The sequence below is a fragment of the Orycteropus afer genome, unplaced genomic scaffold, assembly GCF_000298275.1.
Source record: "Orycteropus afer afer isolate SDZICR_OR568_19922 unplaced genomic scaffold, OryAfe1.0 scaffold00166, whole genome shotgun sequence".
NCBI classification, from domain to species: domain Eukaryota; kingdom Metazoa; phylum Chordata; class Mammalia; order Tubulidentata; family Orycteropodidae; genus Orycteropus; species Orycteropus afer.
The window spans coordinates 6,773,580-6,791,655 of NW_006921753.1; the positions used below are offsets into that span (position 1 = coordinate 6,773,580).

Sequence of the window (18,076 nt, forward strand, 5' to 3'; positions counted from 1 at the left end):
TTGGCTACTATGAAATCATACAAGATTGACCTTTGTGAGTTTACCATAATGTGGGATTTCTTCATCAACATTGTGAACTCAGAAATTTGATTGTGATTTCACTGGGAATGGATGCTACTCCCAGTTGAAGTGTTCTTAACCAAGCTCACAAGAGATGATTCATTGAAACAAAACTCACAAGAATACCGGTTGATTCATTTGCAGAGAAGAAATGACAGTGGACAAGAGAACAGGATTCTTGGCCATTAGACGGTTCTTTCTGATAACATGAAATACATACAGGTTATAATCAACAGTTCTGTACTCTCAAAAGCTTGATTCCACCTTTTTAATCCTATCTACTACATTTAGTTTTAGTTACGAAATCAGTGATCCCTTTGACCTAGGATATGAAGGAAGCCTTTATTCTCAGCAACCCTAAAGAATGAGAAGAAAAAAAAAAATCTCAAGTTGAAACAGTTGAGGTTTAAGATGAACACTTAATGAATTTAACCAACATTAGTAATGTCTTCTTTCATATAAGCAAAGGTTTTTTTCACATATATTATTTTATTCTCTCAACTAATTACCAATAAAATTTTAACCAGAAATTAAAGGTAATGTGAATTGTAATTTGTTGGTATTAAACTATAAAAATAGGTTTGCCCTTCATCTGATAGATCATCAAAAACCTTAGCAAATAGTTGCTTTAGGACCTGCTGATATGTAAGTGACCACATACTAGATTTGTGATATCCAAGATACTAGCCACGTGTCGCTATTTAAACAAATGAAATTTTAAAATATTCAAAATTTAGTTTGTGAGAAATTTACTTTCACATTCGTAGTGCTCAGTGGGTACTTGTATTTAGTGTCTACCGTATTGGACTGTGCAGAAATAGAACAGTTTTTATAGATATGGGAGTAACTACTAAAGAGAGATGTAATAGAAATTATCTGTTATCAAATAGATCATTCTACTGGGCAGAGCTTTATTAGATCATTCCTGCTGCTGCTTTTTGGAAGAATCTTGCTCTTCATGCAAAATTTTTTCTTATAATTTAACTCTTAATGGTCTTAGTGTGGCCTGAGTATAAGTGTACCCTAGTAGAGGGTCTAGAGCAAGAATCAACAAACTGCGTCCTCTCGGCCAAATCTGGCCTGCTATCCTTTTTAACAGTCTGTGAGCTAAGAATGATTTTATTTTTAAATGGTTACTTATTTAAATGATTACTTAAATACCTGCATATTACCTTGATTTTGGCCTGCAATACCTAAAATATTTAGTGTCTGGCTCTTTAAGAAAATGCTTGCTACCTGGGTCCTAAACATTGTAAGCATTTATTATTGTTGTTGTTGCAGTCAAGTTGATTCTGGCTCTTGGCAATCCCAAGTGTGCAGGGTACAACTACTGCATATGGTTTCTGAAGCTGTGATCTTTTGGAAGGTTGCTGCCATGCCTGTCTTTCTGAGTTCACTGAGTGAGTTCCAGCTGTCCAACATTTCAGCTAGTACTTGAGCACTTAACTGCTTGTGCCATGACCAGGGACTCATAGTAAGCATTTAAAGGATGCTTGTTGTTTGACAACAAAGATGAACCCTTTTGCACATACAGTACTGCATTGTCAGTGAAGGCAAACACAGGTATACGGGTGGATAGATGGGTGGACAGGCTGAACTATTAGGTGTGTCTATGCAGCAGGGAGTGTACCCAAGACCATGTATAGGGTTGGCAGACAGTGGTTCTATAAGGGTATGTATATGTTCTGTAAGAACTCCCAGGGGTATAGTAGAGTTGACAAGGGACAAGGTTGTAGTCACTTTTTGGTCACAGCCAGCTACCCAGAGGGACCGAGTAGTTGAACCAGTGGGCTTGGGACCATAGTCACAGGGGATATCAAGCTCAGTTGGCATAACATACTACACAAAACATTGTTCCACCTCCTACTTTGGCGAGTAGCGACTGGGATCTTAAAAGCTTGCAAGCAGCCATCTAGATGCAGTGATGGGTCTCTCCTCGTATAGAGCAGAGAAGAATGAAGAAAACCAAAGATTCATGGAAACAATTAGTCCTCGTGACTGGTACACCATGCAATCCTCAGCCTGTATGACTATGAAACCAGAAGAACTAGATGGTACACGACTACTGCTGTCAACCACTCAGAGGGGGATCTATGTAGGAGATCCTGGATAGAGAGGGAGAATAATGTGGCAATTATTTGGAAAAAAAAAATTAATAAATAAATAAGGGAGACCAGGTTTGCTGGTCTGATAGAGCCTGGTGGAACCACTGAGACTATGGCCCCTAGCTGCTCTTCAGGTCTGGAATTGAACCCACACCTGTGGCTTCCAGCCAAATAGAAGATAGGCATAAGAGTTTAACATGTACCTGAGGACTTGAGGTAGATACATCCCTTGGAAAAAAAGAATGTTTGTTGACGGGCAAAGATTATAGGGAGTGATGGGAAAATATATTAGAAACTTCTAACAGCTCACGTATTTCAAATGACATGTTGTTGTTGTTGTTATGTGCCATTGAGTCAGATCCAACACATGGTGACCCTTCCTTAGGTTTCCAAGGCAGTATCACTACAGAAGTAGATTGCCCAACTTTACTTCTGAGGAGTAGCTGGTGGGTTTGAACCACCAGCCTCTGGTTAGCAGTCAAGTGCCTTAGGCACTATTTTCTACCTAGGAAAATGGCATTTTGATTGCTTTTAGTCAGTGTTTTTTTTTTCCTTTCAGTGATCCATGTCAGGGGGTGGGGATGAGAATTTAGAGTAATTCTTTGAAGAACTTTGTATACTTCTCTGCTTGACGGAAAACAGTGTTTGTCCTATATGAGTTTGTGATAAGATGCAGCCTCTTCCTCTTTTCTACTGAATTAAGTTGAAGCTTGAGCCTTTTTTTTTTTTCTTTTTAGTAGTAGCACTGATGATTGAAAAGAATCATTGGTCATATAAAATGAGAAGCAGAAGCAGATGTTTCAAAGGTGATGCTAGTGGTTCTCCTTGATCCTTTTACCCACTCAAAAAGCCACTGTGCTTTGTTCTCCATGGAACACTGGTGAGCTGCCTGTCATGGTTGCTGATTGATTTTTTTTACATTGATCCTCTTTCATTTACTCAAGAGAGAGAATGGTGCTCTACAGCAGTATTGTCCCAGAAGTCACACCTCAGTAGCTTATTTGGCAGTCATTTGATAAGGCTTTGTTTACAGTCAGTGTTTTTCCTATACTTTTCTGAAGCATTTAGATACTTGAGAAATTTAAAGAACATGTAATTAATTGTTTTTATGTTAAGGAATCATATTTCCATTGAATGTGTTTATGTGCATTGATCTACCACTAATGAATTAAATAAACTGAATTTTATATTTCATAAATCTCTGACATTTAACTTTCAGTAGAACTTAAATTTTAATATAAATACAAGCATTATTTTTTTCTAAATAATTGAGAAAAATATTGCTGTGGCATAAATGTCCCATAGCATTTTGAATGTACTTTTATTTCAGGAAGGAGCTCTGTGGCATAGTGCCTAATGCATTTAACTGATAACCAGAAGGTTGCTGGTTCAAGCCCACCAGCCACTCCACAGAAGGAAGACTGGGCAATCTACTTCCGTAAAGATTTACTGCCTTGGAAACCCAGTGGGGGTTGCTATGAGTGGGAATTGACTTGATGGCAGTGAGTTTTTTTTTTTTTTTTTTTAATTTCAGGAGTTCCACTAAATTGTTATGTTTATTTGGAGGACCATCTCACTGAACTATTAATTTTTAAAGTCAGAAATAATACCTTATTTATCTTTCTGTCCCTTAACTTCTAAGTACATTCAGTAAATATTTATTAAACAAGCTAATAACTGTAGTGCATGTTCCTGAAGAGCAATGACCTGGGTGTGTTCACCTTTTTATCCTCAATCCAGTCCGAAGACTTAATATATATCTACAGTATCTATTTGTCAAATTAATAGGTTTTTTCCAGTTCTGTTATACTGTATACATTATAAATGTCACATGGTCATTTTGGCACAATACCTCAAGTATTTTTCATTTCTCTAGTTTTTCTTTTTTTTAATCATCTTTTTGCCTTACTTACTCATTCATTTATTTTAAAACATTTCATTCTCTCAACTCCAGGAGTTACTGTCAGTCATTGTTCAACAGAATGATTCATTTTAATTGTCGGCCATTTCAAATAAGACCGCAACATCTTTTTCTTATAAGCAGGTTGATGACTATAGAGGGAAATCACTTCTGCTTGTTTTAAACATATTGCGTTCTTTAAATTAGTAATGCTTCTGGTCATTGCTAGATAGTGTACTGAGCTATTTGTACATTCCTGGTAATATGTGATGGCCAGTATCAGGAATTTATAAATAATAGTTTACTGGACATATTAAGAAAGTGGTGATGTAGTGCCTAAGGCATTTGACTGCTAAACAGAAGGCTGACAGTTCAAACCCACCAGCCACTCCTCGGAAGGAAGATGGGGCAATCTACATTGTAGTGATACTGCCTCGGAAACCCAAGGAGGGGTCGCTTTGAGTCGAAATTGACTTGACGGCAGTGAGTTTGTTTTTTAGTTCTGGACATATTAATAAATAAAATAAACTCACTACCATCGAGTCAAAACCAACTCATGGTGACCCCTTTGGGTTTCAGAAGCAATAAATCTTTACAGAAGTAGATTGCCCAGTCTTGCTTCCGTGGAGTGGCTGATGGGTTTGAACCACCAACCTTCTGGTGCCTTAGCCACTAAAGCGATCTATTTTTAAATTACTTTATAGGTTAAATGTGCTTAAAATTTGAATTTTTACAGAAGCTAATAGAACCTTTATATCTCTCATATACTGTGTTGTTTTAAACATCCTAGCCAAAGCTATTTTATGATTTTAAGTAGAAGATGTTTTTCTTGAAACTCTACATACTATTGCCTGAGTTCTTGAGCTGTCAGAAATTCTAGGGTGATTGCATCTGATTCGAGTCTTCAGAAGAAGTCCAGTTGTGATCAGTAAGACCATATTCCGTGTGACTTTAATCATCAGCTCTTTTTAAAATAAAAAAAAATCTGTTTCTGGTCAGTGTTTTGCTTAATTTTGCAAAAGGTGTAATGGGAGTGTTACCAGCTTATTAGCAATTATGTTCATTTTGTTGTTATTAAGTGCTGCTAAGGCAATTCTTACTCATAACAACTCCATGTCACAGAGTAGGATTGCCCCGTAAGATTTTCTAGGCTGTCTGTAATTTTTATAGGATCAGATAGTTCAGGTCTTTCTCCCAAAGAGCTGCTGAGTGTTTTTGAACCAACAACCTTTAAGTTTGCAGCCAAGCACTTTAACCACTGCACTACCAAGGGTCCTTTATACCTTTATAATAAACCCATTACCATTAAATCATTTGTGACTCATAGCAACCCCTTTAGGACAGAGTAGAACTGCCGGATAAGGTATTGAAGGCTGTAAGTCTTTATGGAAGCTGACTGCCTCATCTTTCTTCTGTCGAGCAGCTGGTGGGTTTGAACCACCAACCTTTTGCTCCTAAAGACAGAAGTTCATTATTGGTTAGTTAATTGCATTTTGTTTATTGAATTTCTTTCAACCTGTCCATGGAAAAAGGAGAAGACTGCCTCAACCAAGAGCTGCATGATGTTGAATGGAACCTTGAAGACATTATTACATATGCCTTGTATATAACATTATTATCTAAAATGTTTTGAATATGTAATAATTTAGGATAAGCAAGCTCTTGAACTCTTGAGCTTATTTGAATCTGGCTCATCTGATAGACTTTGAATTCCTTGAGTGCACAGGCCATACCTTGCTCCTTTTCACTCTTAGACCTTGCACAGTGCCTGGCTCACAGGGAAGCCCTTGAGAAAGCTCCTTACCTATGCTGTTCCTAAGTAGAGCCATGGTCTCTGGAGTCCAGCTGCTTAGGTTCATGTTCTAGTTTTACTACTTGCAGTAACCTGCATAGATTATTTAACACCTCTGATCTCAAGTACATTGTGTCTGAAGATAAATGGGTCAGTGCATATAACACTACCAGAATGGTACTGGCATGTGGGTAATGCTAAGTATTAGTTAGTATTAATGATATTTTTCATAAATAGTATTTAAGACTCCTAAAATCTTGCTCTATACCCAATATCACTATCTTGGGGATGTCTGTGCAAGTTTTTCTTACTGCAATTTATCATTGTAGGAAAAATTAGAAATCAAAATGGCACTGGATTGGGAACTATTTGGTTGCATTTATTTAATATATTCATTGCATGGCTATATTAACATAATTTACTATTAACCCATATTTGAGGTTTGAAATTCAGAGGAAATACAAAGTAAGTTGCCAACATGTCAGCTAAAATACTATTTAAGGATTAAATACTTTAGATAAGCTTACAATGTTCTCATTTTTCTGTGTAAGTAAAGGGAAATGACTAAGTGTTCTCTGAGGTAGGGTGAAGAACTACAGTAACCAAATCATAATTGCTTATTGTTAAACCAGCTTTACCTACTATCTTGAGAGTAATAAGGGATTTCACAAGGGCATTTTTCAGTGACTGAAGTGTGTTCCTTTAATCCTCAGGCTGTTCTTGTGTCTCAGCCATTTTTATGGAAATATTTCTAAGTTATCTGTCACCCTTTCCTGCCTTCTCAACTGACTGAACCAAAGGGCATAGGAAGCAGACCTTCAATCAGTTCATTCAGGTTCCACCCCCTGCTGGGAACTGGCATTTCCACTCCAGATCCATTGAATCAGAATCTACATTTTAACAAAAATCCCCAGGTGATGCTTATAGATCCCCAGGTGATTCTTATCATATACATAAGAATCACCTGAGGCTCTTGTTAAAATGTAGATTCTGATTCAGTGTATATGGGGTAGAAATGCAGATTTTCAGCAGGGGATTGAACTGGTTTAAAGCGCTTGAAAAGAGTCATTGCTATCAACAGGGCACATTTTTTGAAGTTTACATTTTGCTACAAGATTAAAGGATGAGAGTGGCATGAGGAGAGAGTAATCATGAATTTAAATTAAAATCACATATAATATTTAGATCAGATTACAAAATTCATAAAATTATTAAATTAAAATAGCAAACTTAAATGTCAGAGTTATGGTCAGAGACTGTGAGATCAAGTCCTTAGTGAAAGTACTTCCAGGAGAAGTTGCATCTCACTGTGTAGTTAGCAGTGTTCAACATTTTAGTAGAGCAGTGCCCTCAGGGTTATTCCCATGGGTGTTGCTGTTTGTGCAGTTTTAAAGAAGGCCCCGCCCCCTTCCCAATTTCATTGACCACTTTCCTGTCAGAGCTCAAAAGGAAGTCAACTCTTAACCCATCCAGTGTTCAATCTGCATCACATTGCCTCAGCCAGTACTGTTCAGAGTGTAAGTTTCTAGCAGTTTTCATCTTCTTAGTGGCTTCTAATTTCTAGTAGCTGATAATTTCCCAAAGTTTCTACTAGTGGAAAACCATACCAGACCAAGCTCACTGCCATCTAGTTGATTCCAATTCATAGGGAACCCCACTGGGTTTCCAAGTCTAAATCTTTCTTCCATGGAGCAGCTGCTGGGTTCAAACTACCGACTTTTGGGTTAGCAGCCCAGTGCCTTAACCGCCACACCACCAGAGCTCCTGTACTAGTGGAAAGTAGGCAATATTGCAGCCTTTAAATAGTGAACTTCATTTTACTCACAAATCAAGTATCTGTGTTCTTAGTAAGGTGTCTAGCTTTTGTTCCTAAAGGGAACAGCACCACAGAAAGCTTTAATGCTTTCCCCTACGGCTTAAAGGACTTTTCTTTTTAATTCTGGGTTTCTTCCTAAATGTTTACTGATGAAGCTTCTGAAAGTGTGACATTGGATAAGCACATGATAATTATATTGCTCTTATACAATACACCTCATGTAACCATATAACACTCATTTATACTTAGGGATATGTGAGTTTGTGTATACTTTCTGAATAGGCTGTTATGCAAAATACTTTTTGATTTTGCTATCTCCAGAGATTAATATGAGCAAAGAAGAACCAAGAGAATAGCTTGTAGCAATAAAAATATTCTTAGATATACTTTATGTGAGAAAAGTTTTATCAGTATCCTTCATAAATTTTCATGCATTTAGAGAAAATTGTTGATTTTCTCAGAATCTTCCCATCGCCCCTATTAAAATACTTGTATCTACCTTGTTCAGATATGGAATTTCATTAGGTAGAAATCTTGTTAGAAATAGTATAAAATTGACTTTGATTATCTGTGGGATTGTCAGAACTCTTATTAGTAATTGGAGAGGTTTTTCTCTTGTCCTGTTTTTATAATAGTCTGACTGGGCTTAAAGTTTCTTAGCTAATGTTTTGCCATTTCCATAATAATATATCTTATTAAAGCTTTTATAAAATCACTCTTTAAAAGGTGTGGATAAAATGAAGAGTGACTAAAATAAAATGAATCCCGATTATTGTAATTGCTGAGCATGGTAAGAAAAGCCTTTGAGTACTTCTTGAGCTTTTTCTGTCTGGATTTTCTGTTAAAACTGCAAATATGGATCTCTATATTCATTATGGTAGTCATTAACATCCTATTTTGAGTACTAAAGAACTCTGTAAAATTTGTCAGAGAAATAAAGAATAGCAGTTATTCATCTCATGGAGCACAGGGCTGGAAAAAAATAATGAATTTGTAGACAAAAAGAAATGAAATATGGTCCTTAAATTTTTTGAGCATCAGGATTGCAGTTTGTAAAGTATGTGGTCATCAGCTTCCAATATTAAAGAATTTAAGAAAAATTGTTAGTTAGACAAATACAGTGGTAGGATGACCATACAGACAGGAACCAAAGCAGGACCACCCTTTGTGTTTTGAAAGGAGCTAGAACAAGAAAGTACATTTATTGTCATTCTGAAAGCAAGTTTAATACTAGGAAAAAATGAGAATTATGATAAATCAAGATAAAGGAATGAAATTATACTAATCACCTACCCTGTAATTTCAAAGGGTGGTTCCATCCTTCCCAACTCTTGCAGTTCTACTTAAATGATTTTCGATATTGTGAAATAAATTTAGTAGATTTAATTCCCTGTCCATATATTACTTCCTATATATTTCTAGTTAATTTTTCCATAGCTTTTCTGAGTTTTTTTAAATCCTTACTTAGGAGACAGATAAAACGAAAAACTGAGAAAGAAACAAAATCATTTGAGGTATGGCAAAAAGACATGATTATTTTAAATAATTATTTTAAAAATCACTTAACTAATGTTTATTTTTACCCTGTTAACTAATTATATTTCTTAAACTAGATACTCAATAGTACAAAACCCATTGAGGAGAGAAGCAAACTCTGCCATAAAAAAAATTTCAAAAGGAATTAAACTGGGACAGAAATATTTGCAACAATTCTAACAGATACTCATCTTGAGGGCAGTGAGTTATACTGTTGTGCAGTGATTTCAGTCAACAAAGGAGAAAAGTTACTATAAATAATGAGAAAAAGAATCTAAAAAGTCAGTAAGCTAAGAAAGAAATACACATGGCCAACAAGTACTGCATTTTTTTTTTTCTATTTGTCAAAGAAATGCAAATTTAAACAGGAACATGGGCCATTGAAATGACAGTGGAAGTATCAAAAAGTGAAAACTGAAAATGCTCAGTGTTTATGAGGTTTGTGAACTGGTTGCCAACTTATATGACTAGTAAAAGAATGAATCAGAGTTCCCATACTGAGCAGTAAAATAGTCTTAAAACTATTTGTAAGTTTCAATCAATTTGAGTCTACTCCCCTGTCCTCAAAGAAAATTCCGTGGTTCTCCTTAAAAATTAAAGTATATATCTTTAAATATTTATTTATGACAAACTTCATAATAGAAAAAATTGTGAACAGCATAAGCTTTCACAGCAAGGGAATGGTATGGAAATGCTGTTATAACCATAAAATGCACCTGTTAAAATTAAGTTCAGGAAAAATGTTTAATACTGGTTAAACATTTTTTTCATGCCATACAGATTAGATCAAAAGTTATATATGTTACTAGTGATCAATGATGAAAATAGTACATAGAAGAGAGATTGTAAGAAACCATATCACCATTAATACTGTCTGTGAATAGGTGTTTCAAAACATTTTCATATATTCCCGTAATTCCAAAAGTATCTACAGTCAAATTTTATTGTTTATTAATAAGAAATGAGTAAATCAAATGAAATAACAGAATTGAAAAGATACAAGGAGAAAGATCCCAATACCTGTTTTCCAATTGCCATTAAATCGATTCTGACTCAGGGCAAGGCAGTTTGTGTTAAGAGTAGACTTGAGCTCCGTACGGTTTTCAAGGCTGTGTCCTTTCTACTGAATTGCCCCTGCCTGAGTGTGGTAGTTATGTTTGTGTGTCAACTTGGCTGGGCCTGGTTGAGTGGCGGGGCAGCTGGATGTAGTATTCCCCATGATGAGACTGGTAATCAACTCCATGGTGGAATCTACTGGGAGCAGCTGAGTAGCTGCCTTTGGGAATGTGGTCTGCTTCCGGTATATAAGGAAAAGCTTTGAGAATGGTTTCTAGCCTATGGCACGCTTGGACCCTGCATGTATCCATGTCATTGCTCAGCAGCCTGCTATGCTCTGCTGACCTTGGGACATACAATGGACTTAAGGGCCTGCCATGTGGTTTGGTAAAATCGAGACTTGTCAACCTCAGGGCTTCTCAGCCTCAGCAGCCAGCAGCTATCTGAGTGAAGAAATGCCTCTAGCTCCAGTGGGCCGGGAGCAGGAGGCAGAGCTGGACCCCAAGTTTGAGGGGCTTTCACCCAGCCCCTAGAGCCTGGCACTTTGAACTTGGACTTAAAGCCTCCAAACTGTAAAAATAAACTCCTGTTTGTTAAGGCCATCCCATTTGTGGTATGTTTCTTGTCAGAGTGGTACCAGGTAACCAGAATATTGAGTCTGAACTGCCAACCTTTGAGTTAGTAGCCCAGTACTTAACCATTTGTGCCACCCAGGGACTCCTACAAAACCAATAAATCTCATTTATTATGGTAAACAGTTTTACACTATGCAAGTGCCTTAACTCAGGAAACTTCTCCAACTCCCCAACCTGTGCATTTATTATCTGTGCATTCTAGACACACTTTAGAGCAAGAAGGAAAAAGAAAGATTTGTTTGAAAGTCAATTCTAGATATTTTGACTAAGGGAAATTGCCCATGTTAATTGCAGCAGCTAATCCAGGAGTCATTTTTATTTGACTTTGTGTGTGTGAAAGAGAGTTTGTACTTGTTCAGTTCAGTTATTATTTTTATTTTTTGTCGTGATTTGGATAAAAGTCCACAGAGCAAATTGTTTTTCCATTCAGCAATCTGTACATATTCTGTTTTGTACATTTGGTGCAATCCTTGGATTGTCACGGCATTCCTCCCATAGTCTCAGGGTTTCCACCAGTCTTTATCAAACCAGCAAGCCTGGACTTTTATAGAATTTTGAATGCTGTTTCACATTTTTCTCTACTCTATCCGAGACCTTTTACTGTGATCCCTTTCAGAGCAGTTAGTACTGGTAGCAGGGTACCATCTACTTCTTCAGGGTTGTAGAGGCTGGGTTCACATGCTCCACTGGTCCTTTGTACTAATTGGTTCTTTGAGTCTTTGACTTTCTTTACTCTTCTTTGCTCCTGATGGGGAAATACTGATAGTTTGACCATAGATGGCTATTTGCAAGCTTTAAAGTCCCCAGTGGCAACTCATTAAATAGGATGCAGAACATTGTCTTTATGGACTGTGTTATATTGACTTTATTGACTTTCGTGTCTCCCGACTCTGGACCTGAGCCTCTGTACCCAGTGAATCATTTGATTGGTAGCATAGTGCCTAAAGCACTTGACTGCTAACCAGAAGGCTGGCAGTTCAAACCCACCAGCCACTCCTCGGAAGGTAGATGGGGCAATCTACTTCCATAGTGATACTGCCTTGGAAACCCAAGGAGGGGTCGCTATGAGTCAGGTCCGACTTGAGGGCACATAACAACAAGAAGACAGTTTCTTAACTTTGTCCCCTATATGTTCTACTACATTCATGGATATATTTGAACCACATATAAATACATAGCTTCTGTCAAACCTATATATATTTGTGGGCATAATCCTATTCACCTTCCTACCTCTGTTCAGATTGCATGTCTATCTATATATCCACTTGCAAATTATTATTACTGTTACTGCAGGTTTATGTATGTAATAGTATTTGCTTTTGTTGCCTTTAACTCTTGTGTGCCTCCCTGTGTCTTCAACTGCCTTGATGATTTTGTGTTGACTTCCCCTTATTGTATATCTCCTTTCCCTTCACCCACGTTACCTGTAACTAGCTTCTAGTTGGTGGCATTTCTTCCCTTTCCCTTCCACCCCGGGTAACCTTCAAAGAATAATTCTTTCTACATGTAAACCTTTTCTTAACTTTTTGCAATAGTGATCTCATACAGTATAATTTCACTACGCGTAATGTCATCCATGTTATGAGGTGTTTTACAGATTCATTGTTATTCTTTAATGTTGCATAGTATTCCGTTGTGTGTATGTACCATAGTTTGTTTAATCATTCATCCCTTGATGTGCACTTAGGTTGTTTCCATCTCTTTGCTCTTGTGAATAATGGTGCAATCAACATGGGTGTGCATATGTCTGTTCATGACATCGATCTCACTTTTCTAGGATATATACTTGGGAATGGGGTTGCTAGATTATATGATATTTCTGTTTCCAGCTTCTTAAGGAGGAACCATGACACTTTCCACAGTGGTTGTACCATTTTACAGTCCCACCAGCAGTGGGTTATGAGGATTCCAGTGTCTCCACACCCTAGCCCGCATTTGTTGTTTTCTGTTTTTTTTGAACTTTGCTTTTGACACTGGGGTGAGATAGCCCTTTGTTGCTTTGACTTACATAATTTCTATCTTCAGTGTTTCTTCATGTGGTTGTTAGGCACCTGAATACCTTTTTTGCTGAAGTGTCTGTTCATGTCCTCTGCCCATTTTTTAATTGGATTGCTTGTCATTTTTGTTGTTGTTGAGGTGTTGGAAGTTTTCTATAAATTTTAGAGATTAGTCCTTTGTCCAAAATATGGTAGCGAAAATTAACAGGTAATAATATCAATAGATGGTGGCTTATCTAAGCAATATAGCAGAAATTCATATAACATAGACAGGAATGTGGTTACTTAAAGTCAGATTATGAAATTAATATGTTTTTAAAAGATGCTTAGAAAGAGTTGGTATTAGAGTCTGTTTTGACAATTAACCCCACTTGAAATTTACATATCCCAAAGACGTATATTCCTATTTTAAAAATATTCACTTACTATTATTCACAATCCTAATCTCAGAAGGAAGGTTGGGCAATCTACTTCCATCATAATACTGCCTCGGAAACCCAAGGAGGGGTCACCATGAGTTGGGTCTGACTCGATGGCACATAACAACACAACAGCACAGCAATCTTCTGCCTAAAATGTATTATATATATGGGATAAATCTATGCAAAATAAAGGTGGTTTTAAAAGTAGTAAAACTGGACAAATCAGTAAGAGAAGATAATGTTAGAGCATACTTCATATTGTTAGAATTTCACCCTGACCCAGATGTTTGGTTGTATATTTTGTTCTTATTTTAGTTTGTTTTATTTTTTTCCCCCAGCAACTTTTTACTACAGCAACTTTTTTTTTTTTTTTTATCACAGCTAAGAGAAATGCAAATGTATATATTTCTAGATCTATTGTGTCTTTCTTTTATCTTTTCAGAAGGAAAAAAGAGACAAACTCTCTTTTTCTTTTTTCCTATAAGGTGAACTGACAAATTTTGATGTCACAAAAGTTTTAATGTTGCAAAAACGGCAAGGAGGTCACATGTTCTGACCTCCTCTAATCTCACAAGAGGAAGACAGGATTACCAGCAGTAACCCAAGGCCTATTACTGCAAGGCCAGACATGCTGCCTCCCTCCAGCCCTTTCACCAACCGTTCCTCCCAAAGCATCCACCACCTCTCTCCTGGGTTCGATAATTCGCTGCAGTGGCCACACAGAACTCACAGATTACAGGGTTTATTAGGGAAGCACCAGACTACAACTCAAGAGAGCTCAGTCTCTCTTCCAGCCCACCGTCCCTCAGCCAAGAGTCTCTCACAGTCTCTTTCCCAGCAGTGCTGGTCCCTCGGTGTCTCACTCAGCAATACATGTCTCTTGCGTCTCTTTCCCAGCAATGCGTGTCTCAGGAGCCCGTGTCTCTTTCAGCAGCACGTCTTCCTCAACCAGCAGTCAGAGAGAGTTCTGCCTCCAGGAGGCCTCCTTTTTGAGCCTGGCAGGGTGGTCAAACTAGCCAATTATAGCATCAGAACTCTAAGCACCTGAGAGAGAGTGGGCACCTCCCAGAACATTGTTTTGTGCCACTCCCAACAGAAATACTCCAGGTGGACACCTTCAGCAATCAGGAGCTCCTCAGTTGCTCATAGCAAATCCCACCTTGGAGTTTACAAAGACTTATGGGTAGAAAAGCCACACAAAGTAATTTACTATACCACAAATGTCTAACCTATGAACTCAATGATAAACTGGATTGCAAAGTCTTGTATTCGAGTACTTTTCTTCTCTGACTTCCAAATAAGAAAGAAAAATATAACTGGTAGTGAATTCAAATAAATTAAAAGTGGCCTTTAAATATTTGTTTATGACAATGTGTGGGGTGCAGGAGGGAGCTGGTGAGGGAACTCTAGCTTCACAAGGTAGGGAGAGAAAGGGTCCCAGGTGTATTCTCTTGAGCTCTGCTGCAGGGGTTTTCTTTGGGGGTCTTGGTCATCCTTGGCCTCTCTCCTCTTGGTTCTCAACAACAACAATAAAAGTAACCTTTTGTATAAAAGGCATCTACTAAAAATGTTTACAAATGTTCACAGTATTTTAATTTTCTCAGCAGTATAAGTTAATGCAAGGGTTCAGTACCTTAACTGCAGAAGTTTTCATAGAAATAACAAACTCTTCAGCAAAGAATAATGCATCTATCTAAATGGCGTTGCTAAATAATCTACTCTTATATGAGAATTTTACTATACATTTAAAGAAGCTCAGGGAAAATGAATGTTATGATAAATTTAGTCTACTTAGTCAGTAAAAATAAAATGATTGCCATATGCACCCTTCATAAAATCCTTCTAACTAAACCAAATTACAGATACTGTAAAGCTGCGAAATCAGTTAGTTTTTCAGGAGGACAGTGCATAATCCTCCTTGAGAATACAGTATGAATTGTGGTAAGCAAAGTCTGTGTCCAGTTGCATTCACAAAGCTGCATAGAGTCTGCTTGTCTGGAAGTATCTAGAAGTTCAAGGTTATTGCTGCATTGCAAACAGTTGTTTGACTCTGCCCTGAGAATTTTCAGTGTACTCTTAACATCTAGGAAGCCCTTTACCCATTCAAATCAAATCCATCCTGTTATTTAACATACTAGGAATTTATATAAATGCTTAAGTATTAAAATTATTAATAGTGATTAATCCAGTCTAAAGTAGACGTCTAGTTCCAGTGGTGATATGGGGCTATTGGCTGTGCCAGAATTCTGTTTTCTATTTCAGGTGACTGGTAATGAGAGAGCTAGAAAGATAGTAGTGGAAGAAAAACACTTGGAAGAGCATAGGTTTTGGTCTGCAGTCTTAATAGCTATACATCGTAATGTATAGGTAGTACTTAAACATTTCTGTGCAATTAACTAGATGAATGAAATGCTATACATTTTCAATTTATATAGAAAAATTATTTGAGGTAGGAACCATGGATCACCTTGCTTATTGATTCTTCTTTGTAAATAATTGTAGACAGATCACAAAACTTTTGTATCAGGTAATGGTTTGGGTTGTTTTTTAACAGTTTTGCTGGTTCTCAGAGAATATGATTTATCCTAATGAGAATTATGGAAAATTAGATGTCCTCTGACATCTACTTATCTGAAATGCTATGTTTCTGTGGTACATATAGCTTTACATCAGGAATTTTTTTCTATTCCCTCTGTGATAATTTTTGGATAGGTTTTCCCTCATAAGGTTGACATTTGTGACCATATGTGACCCCATGACTTTCTAGATAAGATTGCTATTTTGTTAACAATCTAAAATCAGTTTAGACTTTAGAATTTCTACTTTTTCTCCTTCAATTTAGTGAAAATTGAAAATAAGTTACTTTTTCAGGAGCTAGAGGAAGAATCAAAAAATGACTATAAAGGAAACTGAAAAACAAACCCACAGCCACTGAGTTGACTCAGACTCCCAGCAACCCTAAAGGACAGAGTAGAGCTACTCTCGATGGTTTCAAAGGTTGTAAGTTTTACCAAAGCAGATTGCCTCATCTTTCTCCCAAGGAGCAGCTGGTGGTTTAACCACTGTGCCACCAGGGCTTCTTACTAAAAAGGAAAGGTTTGTAAAATAGTCATGTAAAATGGCATCTAATTTTATTGACGTATTTTATTTGACACCAATTGAGAGTGAAAAAGACATGATAGTTTAGCATTATCATGATAGTTTTCAAGTCTGATATTTTATGAGAGGTAGGTCTAGAAGCTTCTCAAATATATTTTTAAAGAATGCTCTCAAAAGGAGAAGCATTAACTCCTTACCTTTTTAGTATGGGCTGCACACAGTGTACAATATGGTAAGGGAGAGATTTAAAAAAAAAAAAAAAAAAAAACTTTACCTTGAAGAAACCTAACAATTACTACCTCAACCACGTGGTCAAAGTCAACATTAGCAGTGATAAGTCATGTTGATATTATGTACCTTTAATATGATACGGGGAGCTCTGGTAGCATAGTGGCTAAGACACTTGCCTGCTAACCAGACAGCTGGCAGTTCAAACCCACCAGCCACTCCTCGGAAGGAAGGTTGGGCAATCCTACTTCCGTAGTGATACTGCCTCGGAAACCCGGAAAGGAGGGGTCGCTATGAGTCGGGGCCGACTCGACGGCACATAACAACAACAACAACAACAATATGATACGGTCAAATGGCACTTTATTTCTATGGGTTTCCTCCCAGAAACGCATAACCCCAGTCTGGGTCCTTGGGTGGTCCAAACAGTTAACACTCTTGGCTGCTAACTGAAAGGCCAGAGGTTCAAATTCAGCCAAAGGCACCTCGGAAGAAAACATTGATCATCTGCTTCTGAAAAATTAGCCATTGAAAACCCTACAATGCCATACATAGAGTTACCATAGTAGGAATTGACTTAATGGCAACTGGTTGTTTGTAACCATTAGAAAAACATCAGACTAATTCCAGTAGAGGCATGTTGTACTTGACCAGTTCTCAAAACTGTCAAGGTCATGAAAAACAAGAAGAAGAACATGACAACAAAATACAGTGTATTATGCAAGATAGATGGATCCTAGAACAGAAAAAGATATTACACAAAAGCTAAAGAAATTTGAATAAAGTATGGTCTTTAGTTAATTTAAAACAAAATGAAAGAAAAAAACTTTATAGAATTCAAGTATACATTTATACACTAATACATTGTTTTATCTGCCAGATTAAAAGATTGTGAGTTCATAAATACCAAACCAAAAATTCAAAACTATTGCTACCAAAATTATTCCTACTCATAGTATCCCTACAGGACAGACTAGAACTGCGCCATAGGATTTTCAGGCCTATAATATTTATTGAAGTCAACTACTACATTGTACTCCTACCAGGTGGCTGGTGGGTTCAAACCCCTCACCTTGCATTTACCAGCCAACTACTTAACTTCTACACCATCAAGGCTCTTTTTACATAAAGATAGAAGTGATAAATCTTTGTCAGTGTTGTTGGACTTAGAATTAAATTATGACATCAACTACTCCTGCAAAGGTATTGGTAGGGATAAATAACTTAATATCTAGCTCAAAAGACTATAAATACTAACATTAGGGAATGTATGTCAAAGCATGGTGGATTTGTATTATACATTATAAAAATTAGATTATAAAAACCTAGACCTCTGGTAGCATAGTGGCTAAGGCACTTGACTGCTAACCAGAAGGCTGGCAGTTCAAACCCACCAGCCACTCCTCGGAAGGAAGATGGGGCAATCTACT

The 18,076-nt window shown here is 37.1% G+C and overlaps 1 protein-coding gene across 1 annotated transcript in view; it reads left to right on the plus strand.

Moving 5' to 3' along the window:
* Positions 1 to 18,076, plus strand: part of CBLB (Cbl proto-oncogene B) — a 300,380-nt gene that overhangs the window by 211,083 nt on the left and 71,221 nt on the right. The gene's annotated exons all lie outside the window — the stretch shown is intronic.